Genomic DNA, 10,336 nt, shown 5'->3' on the forward strand with positions numbered 1-10,336 from the left:
ACTGGGAAGGAAGCATATCCCTTATTCATGTGGGCTGAGTGTTACAAAGGCAGAGTTAAATTCAGGAAATACAATAACTTGATTCATGCCTGTTTCTTACGCTGCCAACGAACATGAGATTTAGATTCAAAAAGGTTACCAGAGAGGGGAAAAAAAAGTTCCCACCAGCACGGTCCATGATCGGAGTGCATTCCCTACTCCCCCTATCATAGACCCATAAGTGCAACCCTGACCCTGTCAGAGCCGTGGGCAAATCCAAAAATTCGAGGCAAAACAAATGCGAGTTAATTTACTGATTCACTCCAGGTTCGAGTTCTTGGGAATCAGCCCTGCTCTCAGCCCCCAGAAGGTGATCTTGCCTAGGGAGGCAAGGAACTAGCCTCAAATCAACCAAGTCAGCAAAACTGGCCTTCGGCGCCTTTCCACCTCTCACCCCTACCCTGGGCCAATTCTCCTTCTCAGACTTTCTTCCACACCAGTCAAATCTGTGCGCAGATTCCACGGTCAGTGACCATTAAAAAACATAGTCCCTTTAAAGCAGTGGCTCTCGGTGTGCACAAGCCTCCTCAAAGTTACTTGACTTCTAATGCAGAGTGCCAGGTGCCACACCCCATTGTGTGGCAGGTCTGTGGTGGGACTGAGCGCGTGCACCTTCCCTAGGTAATCCTATGCACCCCCACTAGAGCTCCCGGCTGGGGGAAATAAAGCCTCCCATCATTCCTAATCGCAGGACACTCCCCCAGCTTAGCAAACCCCCCTGTTGCACAAAACGGAGAGTGAGGGAACCTACCCCACACAACCACGATAAAACATGACAACGTTGCCACTTTGACAGAGCCCTGACCCAGAAGTCTCCACACCAGTTTCACTTTTAGACGGGTGAGGGACATCCTAAAGGATTTTGGAGGCACAGAAGCCCCCAAGGAGGCAGCCCTTCCGCGGGAAAGGCACTCTGTTAGCTTCAAAACTCCTGAAAGTTCAAAAACGCCCGATTGGAATTTGCTCAGACATTATTATTCCATTTGATCCTCACAAAACACTGAAATGCCAAGCCCTTGATGTTGCGGTTCCCATGTTAGTAGCTGGAGAAACTGAGGCTCAGAGGGGCTCGCTGACTCGCCCATGGCTACAGCACTGGGAGCATCCCGTGTCTCCCAGGCCTCCTGACTTGAAGTCTCCGATGTGTTGTCGTGTACCCCAGAGCTGCCTCTAATCTCTGGCCCAAGCATAGCTTGAAGGCAGTGACCTAGGGACCAAATCACTGAAGTGAATTACAGTTGAAATGAGACGGCTAGATGACTGATAGGCTAATCCCCAGAGATGGTGGCTTATTTTCCAGAGTTGGGCCCCCAGCACTGCTGCCTTTCACGTCCCTCCCCAGGACATGTGTATGACATCCTCCTCCCCCACCCATACATCCCACCACCCCCCGCCCCCCGGACACATACTCCAAGTTGCTACGCGAAAGTTGCAGGGTTCTAAAAGAAATGGCTGAACCGTGCATATGCAACAAGCCAATAAACTCCTTTATCCAGCACTCAGGGAACATTCCAGCAGAATCCTTCAAGGATAGACTTTGCACAGTCTCTCAACCTACAGCAGCTGCCCTTGAACTCATGTCAGCTTCCACCTGTAGGGAGAAAAAGAACCAGGGGAGAGAAGAGCACAAAATGTGATTTTTCCCTGAACCCCACACCTTCCAGAAATAGCCCTGATCTCAAGCAATAAAAGTAAAGACAACATTTCCAAGGTCTGGGATGGGGAAATAAGCAAAAAATAGAATGTTTAATCAATGCAAACATTCTTGGAATCTGAAACATCTGGGAGAGCTGGGGTGGTGTGGGGGGAGCCCGGAAAGGGGGGGAGGGGTGGGTAGGGACTTGACATTCTTATCCCATGTTTATCTAAAGCAGGATCTGAATAACCTGCTCTTAACTGCCCCCCCCCCCCCCCCCGCAAGGCCACCTGGTGGCTGCTAACTTTTGTTACTAAATACAAGGATATCTCTCACTTTGAGAACCATCAAGACTCAATCATCTAACTTTACCAGATTAATAGAAGTTCAGGACTGATTACCTACAAACATTTGGAACTGCCTAAACATATATAACCCACAACTCGTCCTAGTGGGTTTGATGAGGTTCTTTTTTTTTTTTTTTTTTTTTTTTCTCAATTTACATGTTACTTTTTAGGAAACCAGGTGCTGTGCAAAATGAGGCCTCTCTGCACACCGGACATTTAATTCAGAGAGAGAGACCTCCCTGAAAGCTAATGGCATCTTGTAAGAATATCATGGCTAACTAGACAGATATCTACAAGCTGACACATTAGTTACTCCCTTCCTCCCTGTTTGACACCACTCATCCCAAGAGCATTCCTGATGGTGAAGAAAGATGTCTGATGGTATACATAAGCCAATTTACGTGAACCGAATGAAGATCATTCTTGTTAAGGCCCATAGTTTTTAATCCAACACGGATCTGACCGCAGGGCATCAAGGTGGAAAGTGGCTAGAACCAAGCCCCAGGAGAGCCCCATGTGTGCAAATGCAGACTCGACCTTCTCCAAGCTGCGGAGGACTCACGCTCTGCTAAATCATGGGCCCTAGAACCCAGTAAGTGACAAAAAGGGAATCAGTGAAAGAGTGGGTGCTTAATAAATGGATGGAGAATTATTATTATCGCTTTCCTTCCTCCCCTTCACCTTGCCTCATATATTACCTCATTAATCTGCACCTCCGTCCAAGAAGCAGGTATTATCGTCTCCATTCTCCCAAGGAAGCTCCACAAGTACAAGTAACTTGTCCAAGGTCTCACACCAGCAAGGTGTCGAAGCGAGATTTAAGCCCTGATCTACCAATCACGCTTCTGGGGTTACACCATGCTGTGTTTTTTCCATCACATATTCTTTCTCCTTTACCTTTGCCTGCAAAGCCATGACCCAAAGCTCTCCTGTTTGCTTCTTCCATCTCCAAGCCCACAACTGGTCTCGCGAAATAGGTCACCTTCGTCGTAAAGAAGGAGCCGCAATAACGTGGAAGTGGCTATGTTTTTCTCATGTCTGTGTTGCTCTAGTTCAAGCACTGTCTCCCCTACAGAGTAAGTATGATAACCACCGAGTGAATGAACGATGAATGAATACAGCTAGTGACATAGATACCGCTTAGATCATCAACTTGGAGATGAGAACATAGGTACAGAGAGGGTAGGGGGCAATTGCTTACCCCACATTTGGTCCTTGCCTTGCTGAGAGGTAGTTCTGCCTCTTTATCCTGAGGGTCCTCACAGCGTCTGCTCAGAAGCTCTGCCTCCCCTGATTGTGGCTCCAGACTCAGCCAGTCTGAGGCTGCCCCAAATTCTCAGCAGCCAGCAGGTGCACTTGGCCACCTGAAGGCTCTCCGTTTCCATCATGGTGTCGCTCCTGTGTTCTCTTTAACATAAAAAGAAGAGCCTGAGAAATAAAGCCCTTTGGGGAAAACAAGATCAGTTGCTTTCCTTTCACTGTAGGCAAATTTTATATTAGACTCACCTTGTGATCAGAGTGGGCTGGGAAGCATATCTGGGTAAAGTAAATCTTACTTCTCTATTCTTTCCAGTTTTAAAATGTGCTATGACCACAAAAGTTGCCTATAGGCAAACTTGGCAATTTGGTGTGGACAGTTCGGTGTAGACGGGGTTCAAATTTGCCGGTTATATGGTTTGGCAAGTGTGTATTTCAGCAGGTAGAGCCACAATGACTAAAAGTACCACATCACAGAATTGTGGAAATGGGATTCCTGCTCAGCTGTTAACCTTCTTTTGTGCAATTCCTAGCAACTCCCAACTCTTTCCTGACTCCGGACATCAGCCGTTCATCCGCTTTCCCAGATCCTCAAATTTGTTCCCAGGGTGGGAGACTCCCTGACTCTCCAACTCCAAATTCCCAGAATTTCGTTTCCTTCTTTCCTTTGTCTAGATATTTATAATTTTTGATAGAACTTCACTGACTACCATAGATTCACATTATGTTTAAAGCTTAAGGTTATGCAAAATGAAAAATTTACTACTCCAGCAATATAGTAGGTCCGACATTTACTTGGGATGAAGCCTGGCTGTGATAAGGGTGTTATTATGTTATTGATATTGTTCTTGATATTAAGAGTCTCTCTGTGATTAAAAGCATCACTCTAGGATTAAAGGTGACAAAACATCTAGACTGCTTTTCTCACACTGGAGTGTCATTTAAGTCACTTCCAAAGCCTGACAGGTAGTTCCTAACAAATGAACTCACCTTCAAAAGAACAAATAAGTAGACCTCAACGTATTGCTAAATCCCCAGAGCAAAAAATCATTTTAGACGGTCCTATTAGAGACTAAAATTTTATTTAAGACAATATGACCGCCGGATGGCTCAGGGCCCCCCTCCCACAAAGAGCAAGCAGGTGAAATTAAAGTAGACCAATAAGGATGTCAGGCCTCTCCCAATTCTAAATAACCTTTTTGACTTTAACTACTTGAGAACTACACTACATGGTCTCTATACATTATCTCATTGAAATTTCCCAGCAATTCTATAAGGTCAGTATTTACTCTTCTGATGATCAGGTGACCCTCAATCATATTTTAAAAAAATAAACAATGGGTTTAGTTGTGGATGTATACCATTAGATTTCCCAGCAGGACATAAATGTAGGAAGATCCTGCTAGAAACTGGGCCTGAACGTTGATTAGGCAAGAGCAAGAATAAATCGTTCAGATATTGTGTTGAATGAAAGAGCCAGACCAAAACAAGGGTACAAACTCTATGTTTTATACACACACACACACATATATATATGGTTTATATATACCACATATATATGGTTTTTATATATATGATGTATATATAAATATATATGCATATATATACACATCATATATACATCATATATACATATATATATATATGTATATATATGGTTCAAGGACAAGTAAAATTGATCCATGGTCAAAAGCTTAAAAAATATTTCCCTTTAAAGAATGGTAGTGGGGCGCCTGGGTGGCTCAGTCGGTTGAGCATCCGACTTCAGCTCAGGTCACAATCTCGCAGTCCGTGAGTTCAAGCCCCGCGTTGGGCTCTGGGCTGATGGCTCAGAGCCTGGAGCCTGCTTCACATTCTGTGTCTCCCTCTCTCTCTGCCCCCGCCCCCGCCGTTCATGCTTTGTCTCTCTCTGTCTCAAAAATAAATAAATGTTTAAAAAAAAAAAAAAAGAATGGTAGTGACTGGGACATCTGGGTGGTTCACTCAGCTGAGCACCCAACTTCAGGTCATGATCTTGCAGTTGATGAGTTCAAGCCCCTCATGGGGCTTGCTGCTGTCTATTAGCATGGAGCCTGCTTCAGATCCTCTATCCCCCCTCTCTCTGCCCCTCCCCCGCTCGTGTTTTTTCTCTCTCTCTCTTTCTCTCAAAAATAAATAAAACATTAAAAAAAAAAAAAGAATGGTAGTGACTAAGGAGGAACATGATGGGATCTTCTAGGGTTCTGGACATGTTCTGTATCTTGAACTGGATAGAGATCATATATGTATGGAAATCCATTAACTATACACTTAAGATTAGTGCCTGCTATAGACTGAATGTGTGTGTCCCTCGAAATTTTTTTCTTTGATATATAAAGTGAATTTTATTTTTTTTTATTTATATTAAATATAATTTATTGTCAAATTGGTTTCCATACAACACCCAGTGCTCATCCCAACAGGTGCCCTCCTCAATGCCCCTCACCCACTTTCCCCTTGTCCCTCGAAATTCATATGCTGAAATTCAATCCTCAATGTGATTGTATTTGCAAGTGGGGTTTGGGGAGGTGATTGGGTCATGAGGGGAGAGCCCTCATGATAGGATTAGTCGCCTTGTAAATAGAGACATGTATGATCTCTCTCCCTCTCTCTCGCTCTCACCCTCTCTCTCTCCTTTTCCCTCTTCCTTGCAAGGATAGAGGGCAGCACACCAAGTGCATACTAGGAAAAGGGTTCTTACCACCAACCAAATTGGCCAGCACTTTGATCTCGGGCTTCCAAGCTTCCAGAACTGTGAGAAGTAAATTTCTGTTGTTGAAGCTACCCAGTCAATGGTATTTTTGTTACAGCAGCCCAAACTAAGACAGCACCCTTGGCACACTTTACTATAGGTATATGTTAACTCAGTGAAAAGAAGAGAAAGAGAAGAAAAATAAATCTAGGCCTGGAGTTCAAGAGAGAAGAGGGGCCTGGACACACAGATTCTGGGGTCACTGGCCTAGAATTAGATGAGGCTTCGCAGCAAAAGCAGAACCGACTGCTGCGGAACTCAGCCCCATGTTGGAGTTGTGCAGTTCAAACGTTCACAGCCAAGTGCAGCAGCCCTCAGAAAAGCATGCGGAATGCGGAGAACATTCTGTGAGAAAATGAGGAGGGAGGATACCAGGGCATCATCAGCATGTAAAGGACAGGCAGGAAAGAAAGAATCATCAGAAGAGGCACGTCTTAGCTAAGAACCTGGTCCATTGTCTACCAAGCACACTGACAGGTACACAGGAGATGCGGAGCTAATGAACAAAAAAATACAGGCCAAATGAGGCAAACCACTATGACTTTCACATCTGAGAGAAGAATATGGTAAATTTTTTCAAGACACCAACTTTGAGAAGCCAGTTTTAAAGATGAAAAGGGGTAGGGGCGCCTGGGTGGCTCAGTTGGTTAAGCGTCCAACTTCGGCTCAGGTTGTGATCTCATGGTTTGTGAGTTCAGGCCCCACGTTGGGCTCTGTGCTGACAGCTCAAAGCCTGGAGCCTGCTCCAGAATCTGTGTCTCCCTCTCTCTCTGTCCCTCCCTCCTCAGACTTTGTCTCTCTGTCACTCTATCAAAAATAAATAAAACATTAAAAAAAAAATTTTTTTAAGAGGAAAGGGGGTAAAAATGAGTCCAGGGCCTGGTTTGGTGATGGAAGGGCAGTGAAAGAGCAGACCTAGGCCGGCCGGCTCCATCTGGTTCTGTATCCTCCATCTTGAGTGACTATGTCCCCGACATGGCCGCAGAAAGAAGTTCCCGCTCAAACCTCAGACCACGCCTCCTCCCCTTGAGTAACTTCCCGCTCACCCGTTCAACATGAGTTGGGGCCTAGGCATAGATCTGTGGTCAGGGAGCCACCCTGAGGGTGCAGAACAGGTGGAGGAAAGCCTTGAGTTTCTTTGTTTCACCTGGGGTGGGCTGGGATGAGTCACTGGGGAAAGGAGAACTCAGATGAAGGTGGAAAGATGGCAAGAGAACCCTACAACCCAGCACTTACTCTCTCTGCACCCCTGAGAAAGAGGCTGGGTGACCTGAGGGCCAGACTCTTCTGATTTGGGGGAGCAGGCCCAAGACCACTGACACTCTGAGAGCAGGAGCTCAAGGACAGGAGGGGGATGGGCTTTCCTCTTTGTAATCACTCTACTTTAAACCTTTGAAACCACGCCTGGCAACCTGCGTGAAGGAACTCTGACCCTTCCCCAGCCAATCGGCTAGCAAGCCAATTGGCTGAGGCCACGACCCTTCCCCAGCCCATCGGCTAAGGCCATGATCCCTATAAAACCTTTGTGCTCTTGAAACCTGCTCTCTCTCTCTCTCCGGCATCTCACCTCTGCGTGGGTGCAGGTAGGGGATTGAGCTCGAGCTAGCTCGAATAAAGCCTCTTTGCTTTTGCATCAGACTCGACTCCCTGGTGGTCTTTGGGGATCACAAATTCTGGGCATAACAGGCAGGAGAGAAGGAGGGTCAGAAAAAAGGGTTTGGGGATCCAGCTCGATGGCCAGGAGCTTAGGAAGAGCATCAAGCCTTAGAAAGAGAAATCAGGCGTGTGCTAAAGATGAATTCTGGTATGCTCACATTCGTCCTGAAGACCAACTCTACTTGACAAAAACAAAAACAAAGAAACAACCAAAAAACCCTGCAAAGTGCGGTAGGTCGAGGAGGAAAATGTTGGGTGACTGTACGAGGAAACAGGACAGGAAACAGGGTGAACCTGACACCTGACAGGGTGTTTGTGATAATTGAGGAAAACCCGTGACAGCTCTGTGGTTTCTCATGGCCATAAGCATCCCGTTGTTGCTCAAACCCATGGCGCGCATGTGCACGAAGACGGGGTTAGCCTGCAAATGACCAAGAATGGTCCCTCCACCCCTCCATTCAGGGAGCTGGAGGACCTATTGTGCATTTAGAGTACATTTAGAGTATGTGCAAAAAAAAGATAGATGGCACTTGACATAGCAACCAGCGTAGAGCTTGCGTAATGACATTCATAATTCTTGGAAGTCACGGCCCGCTCCCAGAACCCTGCAAAAATATACCATTTCTTTGTTATAACTGCCCCACATCTACCCAGTGCAACTAAGATCCTCTATCTGAGTGTGTCTGGATTCCCTTCTCTCAAGTGTGCACTTTTGCTTTGCAGTGAAGTCTCTTCTGCTAGACGGTACTCGGGTTCGCCATTGAATTCTTTCTCATGGGCAAGTCAAGAACCGGGCACCAGCTGGTGGTTAAGGTCTCAGGGTCTGAGAACTCCCCCAGTCTCTGGTATCATATTTTTGGCAAGCCAGCAAGGAGATAGTTGACTGCTTCCACTCCCACCACTCTGATACTCACTGATCTCCCTTCCTTTTCTGCTGTCTCTTTCAAGAGACTCCAGAAATAGTAAGTGCCTCCAAATTCCACCTGGCCTCCACAGACAGGTAAGTCTACTCAACAAATTGTCCTTATGGGAGTCATTGGACCTATTCTAGTGATGGCCCTCCTAATTGCTCTTCTAGAAGTCCTGCCTTTTATTTCCATCCTCTCTGTAGGCCTGGACATTTCCTCTGCTCCTTTTAGAAATGCTTTGGACTTCTCTTCCAAGGTCTTGTCATCCCCAAACCTTAAAAAATTACACCCCTTATTTATCTGGACTTTGATTCCTCTAACCTTGAAAGTGTTCAGGAACTGCTACTCCAAACGGTAGGCACAATCAAGCAGTTAAAAGCCATTAGGGTGGATCACCACCCTCTAGAAGTCTCCTGTGTGAGGACAAGTTTGTCATGGAATGGGCTACATGGCCTTTAGGTCACCCACCAACCTCAAGCAAATGTCAATGCATCAATGCACACTATGAAATCACACATATCCAATGCACAGCAACCCTGAAGAAGCACTTTTATTTTTATTTCAAGGACTGCCATTTCACTCTGACTTGAACATAGCTTCTGGAAAAATCTCCCTATTGCCATTGCGGTTAAGGGGACTATTGGTTGTCTTAGCAGTTTCAAGTTTCATCAGACTTTTTAACAATCAATTGAGTCCTTGGCCCCAGCCACACAAGATTTTGGGGGACCACCATTTCACTCTGCCTTTAATGCTGTCTCTGGAGAATCTCTCTCTTAATAACCTCTACCCCTCTGTATGCGGTCTATGGAAGTCAGTTCCACTGGCTGCTGGACAAAAGTTCTCTCATCTGTCTTGGGACCAAACACTCCAAAACTACTCCTCTATTCACTGGCCTTCACTACCCAGCCACACCTGAACTCCCTGCCTCTGTGTTGCTTCCTCGGTTAGTCACAGTCTGTGGATTGACCACCTCATGGACCCATGGGACCCACACTGCCTTTCTTTTGGCTTCCTAAAACACGCCCTTACTTGTAATCCCTCTTTTGTCCCTAATCTGGATCACTTTGCAAACCTAGGCCTCTCCTGGCATTTGTCCTGGTGACAGGCTCACTCCTCCATCAGGGAAGAGCTTCTCTGTAGGCTTTTTAGGGGTTATGTAAGGAAGTCTCTCTTTACCCTTTTTTCTTTAAGGCCAAACTCTATAGACCATACTGTGTGGCACTTCGTCTAATACCCAACTGAACCAGACCAGTACAAGAGTCAACATTTTGCCTGCTCTCATAGAATTCAACCTACAATGTAGACTCCTCGGTTCTGGAAGCCTCCTCCTTCTTTCCAAAGTCCCAAGGGCTGCAGATACCTGGGCACATGGGGAGCTGAAGATACACTCCCTGGAGTGGACAGGGTGGATGCTTGGGCATTGGCTATGAGTTCTCTCACTAGAATGGACACCATGGGGGACCAGAGGATCCCAGGGATGCCTGGATGCCAGGAATTAGCTGGAAGCCAGGGATGCCAGTCTGTGTCAACAGGCTAGACAGGTCCTCTCCGTGTAGAACGAACACCAAGAACACCTCTTCCAGGCCCTCTTTAGTGCCCTGTAACTCTTCTCTGGGCTGCATTTCTAAAAATTGGGAAACCTTCAAACTAGACAGCTGAAAGAAAAGGAAACTGATCTTTTTTGGCAATACTGCCTGGCCTCAATATAAATTGGAGGGAAGAT

The sequence above is a fragment of the Herpailurus yagouaroundi genome, unplaced genomic scaffold (assembly GCF_014898765.1).
Source record: "Herpailurus yagouaroundi ecotype Mexico unplaced genomic scaffold, PumYag 181, whole genome shotgun sequence".
Taxonomy (NCBI): domain Eukaryota; kingdom Metazoa; phylum Chordata; class Mammalia; order Carnivora; family Felidae; genus Herpailurus; species Herpailurus yagouaroundi.